Below are 16,558 nucleotides of genomic sequence, written 5' to 3' on the forward strand. Positions count from 1 at the left end.
TGTTTCAATTTCCAACGGGTCTCGATAAAGCAGAATAAGAAACAGACTTCTTTTTCTTTCACACATTAATTAACTCGTACGTATGCACAGAGCGACAGACAAGAGAAATTTCGCGACACATATACGGCTAATGGATTGTGCTCGCAAAATTTTCAAAATGCACCGCTAAAGCCGTATAAATCTCTTGCGTCACTGTATGGTCTTCCGATTTGTAATGTAGATTCAATAAGAAGAATACGACCATTGTATGCGTTAGCGATGAACTTCGCCCGAGATAATTAGGACAAAAGTTGGTTAATTCTGATCAATCGTCGTTCTCGTTATACATATTTCATCACTCTTTCTTCGTTTGAGCGAAGAAATATTCTAACCGCACGAACATGGAAATGTCGTAAACATTCGATTTAAATCCAGAAAATTAGTAATTTTCAGGATCGGAGTATTAATTCGTATGAGACTACAGTTACGAATGACCTTGCTTCCGTGCATTATGATCAAACTTGATCGCTTTTAATTATCAGACATTTTTACCGCAATAGTTTCTCCGGCCTGAAAATGCGTGACAAATATCTTCGATACGTACAATCTTTTATCGCGAAAAAGTATTTATCCATCTGACGTCGATCGCAGCAACGAAAACACAGTAAAAGACAGAAAAAGAAAAGAAAAAGAGGACAAGAAATTTTTCCATGAAAAGTCATAAAAATCGAATTTTACGCGAAGAAGTCCAATGCAAAGATTGACGCTCATTCCCTAGACTTTACATAGGAGATCTTCCCAGAAGCGTATTTTTCTTCGCTTATTTTTATTCAGAGGTGTTTATTACGATCGTCTCGTCTGTAGGAATTTTTGACAAATTAGATGACGTTGTGCCACGACACGAACAGCAACTTCGATTGTTACGTATCCTACGTGATATAAGGATCAGAGTAAAAGAATTATAAATAAGAATAGTTATATACAGGGTGGTTGGTAACTGATGGATTCTACGCGAAAAAAGAAGTCGAAAATATAGAATAAAAATTTGAATTTTGACTTTGAATTTTCGCTCGGCACGCGTGCACTTTATCGCGTCTCGTTATAGCGGATCTCACTGTAGATCGTTGTCTCGATGGAAAAATAAAGAAAAAAATAAAAAAGAAGTTTTTATTTCCTTTTTCGCGTAGAATCACCCCCTTTCCGCTTGTACCACCAGTTACCAACCACCCTGTGTATAACAAACGTATATAGCAAGAACTGGACCGATCAGAGCGAGTCTGTCCACCAGGTTGAGACTTATGGATATTTTAATTTTTCTTTGCAGGATTATTTAATTGAATTAATTTGGATCGTCACGAATTTTGAGAAGCATACAGATCTTCGACAAGGTCGATTTCACACGGAGATACGAGTATCGTAGAGATGACGCGAAAGATCATTAATAAGCATTTATCACAACGATCTAATTTCACTCACGATCGGATTCGTGATTTTGCTCGATGTGATCTCAGTCTCTTGATTTTGATCGAATTATTTCCTATAAAACGCATCGATATAGTTCGCATACGAAAATCTGCATTCACTTAATTTCCATTCAAAATTACATTACGTTTCCTGCGTACAGCGTAAATTTATTTCGTCTAACATCAAAGATGAAAAATAACTCGATCTTCGTTTTTTCGTCTCGTATCCGAATAAAATATTCATTTCTCTTTTCTGCCGATTTCAAAATTATAAATATTCATTCGACGTCGTTAATATAAAATATACAGGTGGTGCAACGCGTGCAAAGAACAGCTACGCTCTCTTCTAATCGGAAACTATCACGAGAAATCACTGTGAAAAGTCACCGTGACCGAACGAACGCGATCGAAAAACTCGTGATTCTCGCAACTGCCAGTTCACGTCATATCTCTAAACGCGATTACACGTGCCGCCGCTGAATGTCCTCATTTGTATCAATGTTTCATTCGTTGTGACGGCTTCGTACGAAAAGTATCGTTGCCAAGATACGGGAAACGAGTATCGCGATACTGTAACTCACGAGAATCGTCGCGTGAACTTCACGTTCCCTTCGCGTACGTACGTTCGTTATATTCAGATACGCGTGTGAAACCCATCCTAAGCAAAAGTCGAACCAACTAGAATAGAAAGCGATAAAAATTTGTATCTTTCGTCGAGTTAATATCTGTTTGAGGAATTTTTTGATTTCGCGTGTTTGTTCGTTTCTCCAAGATTCATTAACATCTTTGTTCGAATGCCTGGCTTCATCGCGTTGTATTCGCGTTTTATCTCCGAACTTCTTCTTCGTTTCGTTATATCGGCTGATTTACAACCGCGTCTCTGTCTTGCCGGCAACTTGCTTCATATTCTATCGTTAATTTGCACTCTCTGCTAATAGGTTTGCTTGGCTAATAGGTTTAACTATTGCATAGTTGTTTGATCTTAAGAGTAAAATTCGCGTATATATGCTTAGAAGGGGCATTAGCAAGCGTAAATGATCGTTTTAAACGAAAGTTACGTACTTATGATGTGGTTCTCGAAGAAAAAATATTTGACGCGTATCTCTCCTTTTTTTCCTGCTTCTTTCGCTTTTTCTCCCCCTCGCCTTTTTCTACGTGCTCGTATCTACGTCGAAGGAGGAGGAAAACTGTGGCGAACGTTCAGAGGGAAACGTATTCCACGAAACACCTTGGAAATTATTTTTATATTCGTTGTTAGAGTTTCATGCTTCGCGTTTTGTGTTCGAATTTGTACGTTTTTGAAGTTTACACGCAGCGAAAATATAAATAGCAACGCATAGGGAATATGGAATATAAGAGGTGCGCTCTAAGACGAAGTTTAAGTTGCAGATTTTGAGTCTAAATGCAAATACGAACGATGTTAAGGAGCTTGGCGATTGGGAGACCATAACAGCGAACCAACGAGAAACGTAACTGAAAGCCCGTGCTAACTCGCAGCAGAAGGATTATGAACGAATAAACAATAAATAAGTAACAATATCTGAGCAACTATTAGTTTTAGAAAGATAGCTGAAACGTGCACGCTGCTTGTTTCTAATCAGGTAAATTTAACTAGGTAAATAACGTCTTAAAAAATTATTTCGTTTAACAAAGTATAATGAAGACTAGCGTACATTGCTGCAAAAGCTATAACAAAGATTAGCATGTTGCTGCGAAATGTTCATCCGCTTTTCGTCTCTACCATCGTCACAAGGAATCTGAAAATGTACATATGAAAACTACAAAATATCGATCACAAGTATGTAAACATTACAATTTTACATATTTTACAATAAATCGGAATAACATTTAAACAGCCATATTCAATGCGCATTATATGCTTAAAAATAGACTGAGTCGTACAGCATGCTAATCTTTTGTTTCAATATTTCTTTCAAATAAATACCTGCACGTAACTTCCTCGTACATATTTTCAGATTAGTTGCCGATGTTAGATGCCGATATAATCGTGACAAGCTTCAAAATGTTCTATGTAACAGGTAGAATATTTTCTATGGCTAGTGAGCAAATACCCTTCGCGAGACAGCGTATGAAGATCGTTAAGCATCGTTTAAAATTTTATTCCTGGTGACTCGTCGATCTACGGATTTTCGAAATTCCTGTCCTCTTATTTTAAATAGCTGGACAGTGTACGGCCACACACTTGTACGTACGAATCGAACGTATACGGAAACCTGTCAGATTGAATAATTTTTATCGTGTTATGCAATTAATCGATCAATTAACGGCGATGAGTCGACTCGCATAGATTAGATAAGGGTGATACGACCAATTTGACCGTGATTCATTTGGCTATTCTTCCGCGGCGGCTACACATACAATAGATCCGATTCGGGTTTAGAACGAGAACGGTATCAATGTCGTGGCCAATGACCCTCGTCAGTGAGAAAGAGGGAGCAAAAGAGAGAGGCCGACTCGGCGCGGCGCGGCGGCCAGACGTAGCTTCCTCGTTGCACGATGAAATTTCCTCTTTAACTAGCGATTAAACGATTCGAACCTCCGGTTGCGGGTTTAATTCGTGCGGATTCTTCTTATTCGGCTAAGTGCACCGAGCCTGTTCTATTTTAGGCTACGATCACACGAGCATTGAAACAAAGAATGTTAACGCATTGTTAACGAGACACTTTCCTAGCAACTAACTAAACTATCCAACTAACTGAGTAACTGGCGATACTTGGACAAAAAATGAATTCGTTCGTACTTGATATATTGCGATATTTTTGGAAAGGCGATTAGAGGAATAATCGGTAATTTGTTTTATCTGCTAAATGTTATAATCGTTACTATGATTTTTCTGAATGCATAAAAAGCCACGGTTTACTAATAACTACTGATCTACAACTTATAACGCGAACAATTTCTGCTTCATATATATTTCTCTTTTTTTTATCAAGACGAATTTATTTATATCGACAGCTATAAAAAAAATTAACGATTTCGTGAAGTCGTGCGCTTCATGATAAATGTTTTTCTTTTTTAAATTGGCGGATTTTTATTCGGCAAGAGGTCAACGTATAACTTCACTTCTGATTAGCGAAGTGAAGTATTATTTAAGAAGTAATTCGAACATAAACTATTTTTGTTACGAATCCCTCTATCATTGTGTGTGCGTGTGTATGCGCACGAGCATAGAACGTTACATTTGTGGATTCTCTTTTTACAAAGGATCAAATACGTTGCAATGTGATTGTATGTATCGCGTGGAAGATCAATTGGAATCATCCGCGGATAACGTAAGTTTTAATTAGGATGCTGGCTGATACGATCCGTCATTAAAGTATTAGCTAGTTACTTGAATTCAAGTCGCTGATTATTAAACAGCTTGGCCTCAATGCGTGTTCATAGAAGTCAAGTTACTTGACTCGACATAATCTAACTGCAAGTGGGTATCCAATGGAAAATGAATTTCTAACATGGCGTATGGCTAAAATTGACTTAATTTGAGGAATCAATGCCAAGAAACACGAAGCTATAAATAGCACCTTACGTTGTCTAATAACTATAACTATTGTTTCTGTTCGAGTCAAAGAATAGAACTTGAAAGAACTTCAACTTTACTCGCCAGAATTTCGAGAGAATTTGTGTGGTTTCATATTAGTAGTTTAATGATCGAGACGTTGAGACGGTCAGAGGACAGCTCAAAATGTGTTTCAATTACCCTCGAAACCTTCGAGTTAAGGTCATTGCCAGTCTAGCTTTGATCTTTATTAATTGGCGTTGAACGATGCGTCTCTCTCTCTTTCCTTCTCTCTCTCTCTCTCTCTCTCTCTCATGTGGGTAGTGTCCATGGACTTAACAACAAAGTTGACAAAGAGGGTAATCACTCTGAAGAAGAGCAATGTGACAGAGTATAAAGGCAAAGAAGCATTAAGTCATTTTGTCGTGCTAGTTCTTAACTACTCGAACTGAACTTTTCAAAGAAATGTAATTAATCACTCCACGCGTGTCTTATTGATACAAAGAACACGAATTTATAATAATACGATGATAATTCTACTTAGAAAACAGCAGAGGCTGTCTAATTTCTAACAGTAATATTGAATTTCATAAACTTAAAACTCAATTTCTTCAGTTTACAAACAAGAGGAGGTAGAACAGTTAAGAGCTAGAGCGATGATTTGTTTATTATCAAAGTTGGGTATTATTCGAATTGTTTCGTATAAACATTTATCTAAGATAATTATTCGAATAAGTGTTTACATTAATCCAACATTTTATTCGCATAATGGTTACCTGTGCCTCGTAACAGATTGTTTTCACTCGACTAATGACTTTAGAATCATTCGAGTAACAATACGAATAATTATTCATTTATTTCCACTTGATTCTGTGCAAGTTTATTAATACGGTTTTGGACTATTATATTACTTTACCGAGGAATAATAAACTTTGTATATAATAATAAACTGTAATCGGAAGTTTCTTTCTTTCACAACAATTTCTTCCCACGAAGAAATTATGTTCTCGACTGTGGGAATAGATGAGAGTTAAGAGATAAATAAATCTGATGCGAAAGAGATGAATGTGGCAGTAAATTATAATTCAGTTCAATGATTCTCACTAGAAACGGCGCTTTTATGCAGATGACTTTCTCTGCTAAACTTCTGATTCTTTTACACGCGGCACGATGATTTTCTCTGCTGCAACCCATACACTTCTTACTTTATAGAAGCCGATATTTTCACGAATTTTCGCTAATATTAAATATTTAAAAAACACTGTTTTATATAACTGTATAACACGAATAAAATTATTTAAAAGTTTGCATCTGGAATATCAAGCGAAGAATCTTTCTGAAAATTTCTGCGCGCCTCTAATCATTCATGCATGACTAGATCGCGAATGTTTACCCACTTGTGGAAAATCTAAAACCTGCAAATTGTTCGTTTTCGTTGCTCGGCGGTAAAATAAAACGCGTATTACTTGTCGTTATACACATTAGAAAAGAAACTTTTGGCTCGATTCTAATCTATCTATTAGTTCTAGTACGCCTCATAGAAAGTCCTACGAAATTTATCAAACGATCTTATCTTCGCGGTAACGTGAAAGTGAACAAGCTAATCGTACACAAAAATGGAACATTATTTTTATCTATTACTATTGCAAAGAAAAAAAAAAAAAAAAGGAAGTGGAAAGGAGAAAGAAGCAACAAGAAATGTAGCCACGATATAAGATGCAATACCAAAATGAAGATACCGCTAAGTAGAATTACAAAACCATATACAGCCACAGGATACATCACGATTCCACAGTCTTACTTCATGCACGAATGTACATACGAATGTAGTCCATAGGATAAAATGATAAAAACTCACCGAACTGATTCGAAAGATCGACAAATTGGAAAACAACGATATACAGATACGTTGACTTGAATGATGGAACACGAATCCCTATAATCCCGTACGGCGACCACAATGGTCGACGTGAGCTGCAATGCGTGTCGAGGATTACTAAGGGACCGAAATGTGGGCCAGCTACTTTAAAGACGAGTCAACTAACGAAAGGTGAACTGAGCGTACCTGGGACCAATCAGAGTAGCTTGTACCTGACTCTGTTTGAGTCAGTGAAAGACAACTTCTCCCCACTTATCTACCTATTAATGCATCTATACAATACATCACGCGTGGTGCATGTGTGCACGCACATACACCTACATGCGCACGCGCAAAGACACAAATATTGGAATTAGGAATCACTTTTCACGGTCCTCGCTCAATGTCAACAATTCACTCCCACAAAATATTATCGTTAACCCTTACGGAATATTATTTTGGTGCAGAATGTGAATGGGACCGTAGTAATTAGTATCTCTGGTCACTTTTTGCAGCGATTATCTTGTTTGCGAGATTAAAGAAATATTTTTCAAGTTAAGAAGGCAGTGGTTCGATCAGAAATTTTGATCATTGATAAAAGCGAGGAATCAATGGCAAAGATAAATGAATTTCAGTTTAATCCTTGTGATGCTAAATGCGATATAATTCGTTTGTAACGGAAATTTAATTATACGTGAAAAAAGATACGAAACCTCTTGATAAGCAGATTATTAGCGAAATTACGAGTTAACTCGTCTTCTATGATTAAGTGCGTAATTATTTCTCTACTTTCTATCGCTGCTGTATGCGAGGACTACAGATGAAGAATACGATAAGTTACATTTGGCTAGGTTTTTTTTTTATAGAGGAACAATCTTGAAATTCAATAGAATGTCGATCAATTTCATGCTATCAAAATTTATTTGTTCTCGAAATATATGTTCTTTCTCCTTCCTCGAAATTTTCGAAATATCGTTCGTCGTTATATCAACGTTATTAATTTGTATCATCGACTTCGATAAAACATCATTTACTTATCAACTGTGTTACGCACGAACATAATAAATTCTTTTCGCTTAATCACAGGTTGGTAATAAAATCAGAAAATCAACAAAAAGATACATATTCATCGTGGTTTCCTCCTGTGATCTTTATACCTTGATCTTATATCCTGTGATCGTTGGTAATTCTTTCAACGAAGGAAAGTAAATTTCAGTGGCACGTAGATTAAACTCGCGTACCGGAATAAATGGCTGTGTACACAGATCAGTAAAAACTACCATCTGAAATCTATCGTATTTAAGGGGCCTAGTCAGACGACTACACTTTCTTTTTTTTATACCTTATTTTTTAATAGTTTTTTAATAGTCGCCGTATGTTTTTTTAAAAACATCGATCGAACCAGTTGAACATTCTCTATCAAAAAAGCATTAACCTATTTCTCAAGATATTTCTCAGATATCTCAATTGTAATTTGCCCAGACAAATTAATTCTACTCGAAATTAAATTACAACACACACAAATGTTACCTGTTTAGCTTTCGATAATAATAATAATAATAATCATCGCCTTGATTATTCGATAATCCTACCAAACTAATGTACATATGTAATATGTACTAAATATGTAATAAATAATAAGGAATAGAACAGTAGTAATAACAATGAATTCGCTAGAGTTCGTGACGTATATGCTAATGTTAACCTAAGTGTTATCGAAGCATCACCGAAGCACAGATTAGAATCTGACTACATGTTTATTAATTCGATGGTTAATTCATCGTGCCTATGCTAATTAGTTACTTGAAGCATTATCAAGACATAGGCTACGACTTGACTAAATGTTCGCTAATTTGATGGTAATCGTTTAATTATGCGCTACCGTGTATAAGATCGATACATTTAAAATCAGCAAACGTAGGTGGCTTTCCTTACAGGCAATTTTCATCTACGCCTATCCCTTCATCTCACGTGGTAAATAATCCCTCAGTCTACGGGGACTTGTTATGCGTGACCTCATTCTTACGCGCTCAGAAGATATATAGCGTAAATATTCGTAATGAAACTGAAGTTATACTTCCGAATATTTCGAGCGACAAGGATAGTGAATTAGATGCGAATTAAAAAAGAAAAAGTTGATCCTTTGGATCGCAGTGCCGACAGAGGCAACAAATCATGTTTATTTTTGTTTTCTTGAATTTTAATTATTATTATTATTCTTTTTCTTCTCTTCTTCCTTTCCTGTTTCTTTGCAAAAATTTACAAAACAAATATTTTTAGAACAAAGTTATCAAACACTGAAAAGGAGACACACATATACTGTTGATCGACCTTAAGAGAAGCATGCGATTCTCTGGAGGAAATTACACGTAACAGAGTACAGTAAGAACACAAATCACTTATACTAAAACGCAAATATTCGAACAAAATTCGATAATAACGAACGCACACGAAAAGATAAAAATAAGGAGGATTACTAGCGGCAGACAGTCTAAGTCCAATTCTCTTTCCATCATCTACGATATCATAGAATTTTTCAAACATAAGGAAGCATAAGAAGATAGAGGAAAAAACGAAGCTACTCTTATTCGCAGATGATATGGTAATAAGGAACGATCCAATAGAAATACAAGAAAAGGTAAATACATTACACGACTATTGTGCAGAAATATTTGTACAACTTATATCAGCTATTTTCTCCACTACGTATTTTTTCTTCGCACTGGCACATCCTATTTTTACAGATTTTCTCCTCTGACAGAGAACGCATGAAACGAATAACCCGCGTAAATCGAGGCACGGCTATACTTGCAAGTATCACTTTCTTATTTCGATTAATTGATATTAATGATCAAATTCCATCAATGTCTACTAACCATATACGATAGCCCGGGATAAAAACAGAGGAAAAAATTATATCAAAGGGTTTCGTTCGTAATATATTTAATATACATTTGCAATAATCTGGAAGTACCCAAATATTATTATGCACGGTAGCGTGTGATCGACACAAGTCAAAAGAAATTGCGGACACTTCGTATTCAGACAAAGTTTACGTTCTTACAAAATTGTGCAATCGATACATATAGGGTGGGTTGCATGTTGAAATCGTTTTGTAATGTCTGCCATTGTGCTCGATACCTTGATCCCTTTTCACCCCGGCCATAATACGCAGAAAGTTAGTCATGAGTGAAAATATGATCGATGGAAACACTTTGTATATTTATTGTAAATGATCGATCGCCATCGATATACATAATAAGTAAGCTTTCTGTCATAGAATGAATCGCGTACTTGGTCTCGAATTAAAAAGCAAATATCATCATCACTTCGATGAAGTAATGACTTTCTTCGTTTCCTAATTACTAATCTATTTTCTCTTTTTTTTCGCGATAAGATTACATAAATTCTGCTCATAATGACGTCTATGGTATGATATGAACCTAATCGCAATCTAACCATGGATGAAATAAGTGATATACAAACTGTTTCTTCCTGCGACATTTCTTTTTTGTTGCAACACAATTATTTGGCAATCTGTTAATCAATTCTAAAATAAAAATATCTACTAATAAATTAACACTAAATTACGCACAGTGATTTTGCAAGAAAATTTCTTATATCGCAAGGCTATACATAATTCGGTTACTTAGATAAAACTGTTGCAGTGACAAAATATTCAAAATATTCAGTGATAAACTATTTGTACGATCAAAGTTCTCTGGTTGCATCAAGTGCAATTTCATTTCATTTTGTGTTTTACATTCACCGCAATACAGATTAGTAATAGTATTAAATTAAATAAAAATTTCCATTATTAAGCAATCTAACTTTAAGTAATAATGGCCCTGAACGACTTATATTTAGAGTTGATTTCACGGGGAAATAGTCAGAGGTCCTAATTCCATGATCTCAGCAACTATCAGAAAGACAAAACATTGATTTTTACTTTACATAAGAGAGTGCTTAGAAAATACCTATAGTACATGTCGTCTTTCGTTTTTCGTTCGCGATGATCAATTGCATGGTTCTACTGTTAAATTTATTATTCACCTATTAGAAGCTCGTGTGAATAAATAATAGGATATTTATAGCGAAGTGATATAATTGTATTATAGTTATGCGTTTATAGCACAGTTAAATAATATTCGGAAACGTAAAATATTGAAAGTTAGCAACTTATGAGAGGCAGTGCAAGCCATTAATCATATTTTTACATTGACAACTTTGCAACTTTGATTCTATAATGATTACAGCTGGCACTCCTGCATATCGATTGCACAATTTTCACCACTTCCACATTGTATATATATATATATACTGATCATATGCATTTTACGACAACACTTGCGAGAATATTATTTCTCCATGCAACTAGACTTCTTTTTTAGTACCACTTTTTGTATAATTGAGATCTTGTATTCGTTTTTCTTTTTTTTATCGTTAGAACTCGATATCGCTTGGTGACTTGCGATTTAAGAGTTAAAATACAAAATATCAGACCGTCTATTGCGTCTAAGGAACGTCATTGCCATGCGCAAATATCCTGCACGTTTAATTACGTACAAAACTTCGGATTTCATATTCAGGATTTATATCTTTATCTCTTTCCTCGATTACTTTATTTCACTGGTAAGTACTTGTCAACTTATCGGTAAAAATAATCATCTTTGCTGCTACGTCTTTTGGTGCCTGGTGTCTCGAACAATCTCGACTACATCTCTTTTCCTTCCTTTTCCTCTTTTTTTTTTTTTTTTTTTTTTCATGTGAGCTATTGAAATCAAAGTGGTCTGACTAACCTGAATAGGACTTTAAGTATGCAACGTTATTTTCTGTCGTTTTTGAACTCGTTTTCTATCGTTTCTTTAAATTCGATTAAAATATATTAAAATATATATAATTATGCATTTAACTAAACAGAAGACAATGTTCATTTTGGCAAAGATATCTGTACGTGTTTCAATAATTGTGAAAAAAGAACATCTGAAATCCGTCATTTTGCCGGCTTTTCCCTTTCACTTATTATTTTTCCACGTACTTTTCATTTTATACGTTACACGAAATTCATCCAACAATGGATGCATTAAAATTAGAAGAGTTACATATCCTCGTTTTAAAATAAGAGCCGAAAATCTCATTCCGAGATTAGAAAAGGAGATTTTACTCAGCCTCTATCGAAGACCATGGTAAAGTGCTGTGCATAATTATGATAGTGTCATCGTTTCAATCGATACAGTTGTTCGATCGTTTGGAATTTAAATGATCGTATTAAGAAATGACCATAAACGAGCCAAGAGGTATACGAGATCCAAGGAGAAAAATTAATTCGAGGTAAATTATAGCTTTCGTTCTAGAACACGATAGTTCATCGATCATTTGGAACTTGTTTCCTTAAAAATAAAGTAAACCTCGAAATAGAAACCTGTCCTAGACACAAGTGAAATGATTTCGCATTTAATCTTCGCCTTTTAATTTCGTCACTTCATATATTTTTTCGACAAGTTCGTTGATCTACTTCAAAATGCAAAGTCGTGAACATTATATCATTTTTCAAGAAGATCGATTCCTTTTACTTTCACTAAAGATATGAGTAATACTGTTGGGAATTCTTAAGAAGAGCTGAGATACGTTCAGAAGATACAGGAACCATTAGAATCACGCTTATGTGACGATTAAATTAAAAAAGTTGCACATTACATTAAATTACATATAGGTGACGGCAGCCGACAACAAATGGCAGAGCCACAATCACGTGTACGTTTTTTCTTTTCCTTTTTTTTTTTTTTTATTTGGATGAATTTTACAATCAATTCTCATTGAGAATTATAAGTAAATTTTTCTGGCGTGGTACTATGTCGTGTTTAATGAGTGTTTATCATGTGTCTGATTCTAGTTGAATCTAGTGCTTAAATCTAAAGGATAATGTGTTTTTAGCCTGCGGATCCGATCCGATGTGTCAAGAAATTGAGTAACTAGTGGGTTTTACGTGTACGTAACGTTTACGTAAACGTCGAAGAGTCGAGTTTGGAAATTGTAAAATAAAGGAATCGTTATGCATAGATTATTAGGCGATATAATGCATGTACGTGAAACTCTGTGAACCACCCAGAGTAAAATACTCGTTATAATAATTAATACAGCAAACGAATTTCCACCGGAGTTCTATTCCTCTAATTGTCCCCATAACGATATAAATTTTATACATAGACAAAGATATTTTATAAATAGATCCTATAATAGAAGTCTTTCTGTTCGCTGAAACACGAGCGTGGCCGACAAGCACAACAAAGTTAATAAATTCGTGTTTTCGTTTCCTGACATTCACCGATCTGATGATATATAGTATATACGTGCTTCTCATTTGAAAACAAGCGAGATTACATCTGAAACGGACCAAATTCCGCAGGATGTTATGAAAGACCAATTAACGTTCCTACCACATGCATATGTACTTCTATGACCCACAAAAATTTTTCTAGTAAAAGTGTACGCATACGAATATGTGTGTCCGCGTACAAGTCGTAATTTTTCCTTTCTATTTCGACCTGTGCGGTGTTCTATGGTATTCAGCTCAAGGTACAATATACAACACAGGAACATAGGTAGTTCCGATGAGATTAATTGCCTATTATGCCAATAATGTCTTAATTTACAGACTCGTTTAATCTTTTTCGGCGTCCCATATTTACAAATTTATATAATATATATATATATATATGTATATATATAATATTATATTTATATAATATTATATTTATATAATATATTAATATATATATATATATACTATAATCTTTTCTCGTTGATAGATCATGAACTACTAAGAAATTTCTAAACATATTAACAGAGTGTGCTACCATTTCGACCTTAGTTTGGAATAATTTTCCTTGGTTGTATAAAAACATCTCCGACATTGTGACTTATTCCTAGCTAGCCGCATATGCTGAGCTCATAATGATTTGATATTATACATTGCAGACGAAAAACTTTACACGCGTCATTGAGAAATTAAAGATAGTTCACATGGGCTATCTCTTTGGCGAGGAGTGTATCTCGGCGATTTTTCCGTGATTTTAGAACGCACGAAAAATAGAGATAAAACACATACATGATGAGATTACCTTTTGCTTTTGATAACACACGTATGACGATTCGCATACTCAATAGAACGGTACATTTACAACCCATGGTTCCTTCGAGACCTTTGATGAGACTACATCGTTGCAACAAGAACAAAATATCCAAGGTCGATTATGTGTTCACCAAATAACTAAATAAATTTTATTATCGACTCAATAAATAATTTCTGAACTAATCGTTAAATAAATAATTTTCGAGTAGCCGGACAGGAAAATACGACAAGAGTATCTCCCTTCTAAAAGGTTCAAACCGGGCGGCTTTTCTTCTTCATTTTCGCTAAAAAGCGCTCGAATGCCCGAGTTTAGGATTAAATAGATCATAATTTCATTTTGAGGTGTTGTCAGACGAAAATTTTCGTTGTGCTTATGCGGGCATATCGCGGACGAACAAATACTCTGTGTTTTTAAAAATATGTATGGTACATATACATACATATAGCTAAAGGTAGCATCGTAGCGTCATTTCATCCTTACTTCGACCTTCCAAATAGAGGAACAGAAATATCAAGAATGTTTCCTTTTCGTTCAAACGGTTTCGTATTAATCAAAAACGATGGTCGTTATGCAATGCCGCAGTTTATCGAGAACGTCAATCAGAAGAGATCGTCAATAGAATTGAAATACTGAATCTGGAAACTCGTCAAGTATACGTATGTTTGACTAATTTCTCATCAAAGGAAAAACGATTGACAGATGATTATCCTACGCGTGAAAAGTCTGTAATGGAAAATGTAAAGTAGCAGGATTTTTGCATGAAGTCTCCTGTTGCGCAAGATCGGATTTGAAAAGTCAATTACACGCCTATTAACGTTTGTCTAACTTAAAGCTATGTGGTGTTAAACTCTGTTTTCTTCGAAACGTGGAAACATTATACTTCTTCTTTCTGAAAAAGGAAAAAGAAAATAAAGGAAACGTATGGCGAGTAACACGCATCCTTTACAGAGGTGATACGTGTCAAGGTCTCTGAGGAGCCATTAGACTATCGATATGCACAAGCTCGAGCTTGACAAAGAATTTTAAAACCTACCTTACGTACAAATACCACGAAACTATTTTGCTCGAACTGCCGCTTGTCTTAACGTATAACCGGTTAATCAAGACGAGTGAAGAAGCGTGTATAAACAAAAAGGTTGCGTGATATTCATGTGATCTAATGCTACAGCGGCAGCTATTATTTGTTAGTTATTTGACGTTAAGTATGGACATTCAGAGACAAATTTGTAGCGGACCCTTAGTCCAGCCTAATGGATATTTCGTTAATTCTTTGTCTTATGGTAGACATTCTTGTCTTATGCCAGACTTCGAGGCATTTTACGGTCTAGCTGAGCCTTCGAAGCTGTGCAAATCGCACCGTTCCTTTAACGTGTAAGGTACAACTAATTTCAATTGTAATTACTGCCAATTGAATAAGAAAAATGTATTATCTCGAAGTGAATAATAAATAATATTTCATTTTAATTAAATAATATTTTATTTTTATTGTTCGTTATTTGATTTGCGTATGGATTCGTCAGCGTGACAATATTTTCCCAAAATATATTATCAAATATTATATTAAAGATGTCCAATTCTTTTTTGTTTTCACCTAACTAACTGATTTAAAGTTGCTACTTTACTTTACTCAACAACGCTTAACATTCTTCTCGAAGAAGTTTCTAATATTTTTCATGGAAATATGCGGCCAAAAAAAAGCTTTTGTCGCATGTAGGCCGAAAAACGTACAAAGTTTCATGCACGTATTGTTTATGTTTGGCCCGATCCACCTACCATATCTCTAACACGACATGGCAGATTAAGGGGTTAAGAACAAAGTGTCGGCCCTGTGCTGTCCATGCTTCGAGCTCGTGTACCTATTTACATCCACCACGTCGTTTCTTTGAACCGACTTCAAACTGTAGACTGACGTAGAGTACAAGAGGCAACTACGATTACGACAGAGAGTGAAAAGCGACAAAGAGACAACTTTGATCTCGCAAAGAATCAACAGTCGTTAATTAGGCACGTGCCAGCTACGTTTCACAAGGCAGCCTCGTATTGTCTGTACGCAGTGTAAGTATCTAAAATAGCCCAAGAATCGCGGATGTTATAATTTCGCGCGACGAATTCGGAAGAGTCACGGATGTTCACAGGATGACGATAAAAAACTACATGTCCTAATTAATTCGCAGGAAATTTGCCAATGATCCGACGTCATGATCCGCCACGGCGCGTGTAGGACGCTAAGAATATCCTGGAAGGTCCTGGCTACAGGGTGAGGAGGATGACGAACCTTTTGGCGGGAGGACTGAGATCGTAAGTCGAACAGATCAACGCTTGTCCCAGAAAGAGATAAGTCGCTTAGAGAAATTTATTTATAACGTATACATATGTATAGAGAGTATATAGCGCGGGTGACATTTTCATAGTCGGTTCATTGATCACTGAAAATTGCTCCGAAGCAGCTCGTGCACATATTGGTTTATTAGAGCGTGATTGAATACAGGGGCAGATTGTAGGGAGACGGCGGGCAATCAGCCAACTTGCACCCCATTTTATACTTTCGTCATAACAATTCATTCGAATAACATCTTTGTGCACGATAATATTTGTTATACACTGGCCC

At 35.5% G+C, this 16,558-nt stretch overlaps 1 protein-coding gene across 2 annotated transcripts in view; it reads right to left on the minus strand.

The window, feature by feature from the left end:
• Positions 1–16,558, minus strand: part of LOC117210346 (putative fatty acyl-CoA reductase CG5065) — a 42,442-nt gene that overhangs the window by 14,830 nt on the left and 11,054 nt on the right. The window contains exon 1 of one of the 2 annotated variants that reach the window (XM_033453286.1): positions 6,818–6,976. The exons of the other annotated variant lie outside the window; for it this stretch is intronic. The gene's annotated coding sequence lies outside the window, so the exon portion shown is untranslated. Of the gene's footprint in view, positions 1–6,817; positions 6,977–16,558 lie in introns of those variants that run through there. 2 annotated transcript variants of the gene reach the window in all.

Source organism: Bombus bifarius, unplaced genomic scaffold (genome assembly GCF_011952205.1).
Source record: "Bombus bifarius isolate JDL3187 unplaced genomic scaffold, Bbif_JDL3187 scf7180000008199, whole genome shotgun sequence".
NCBI classification, from domain to species: Eukaryota; Metazoa; Arthropoda; class Insecta; order Hymenoptera; family Apidae; genus Bombus; species Bombus bifarius.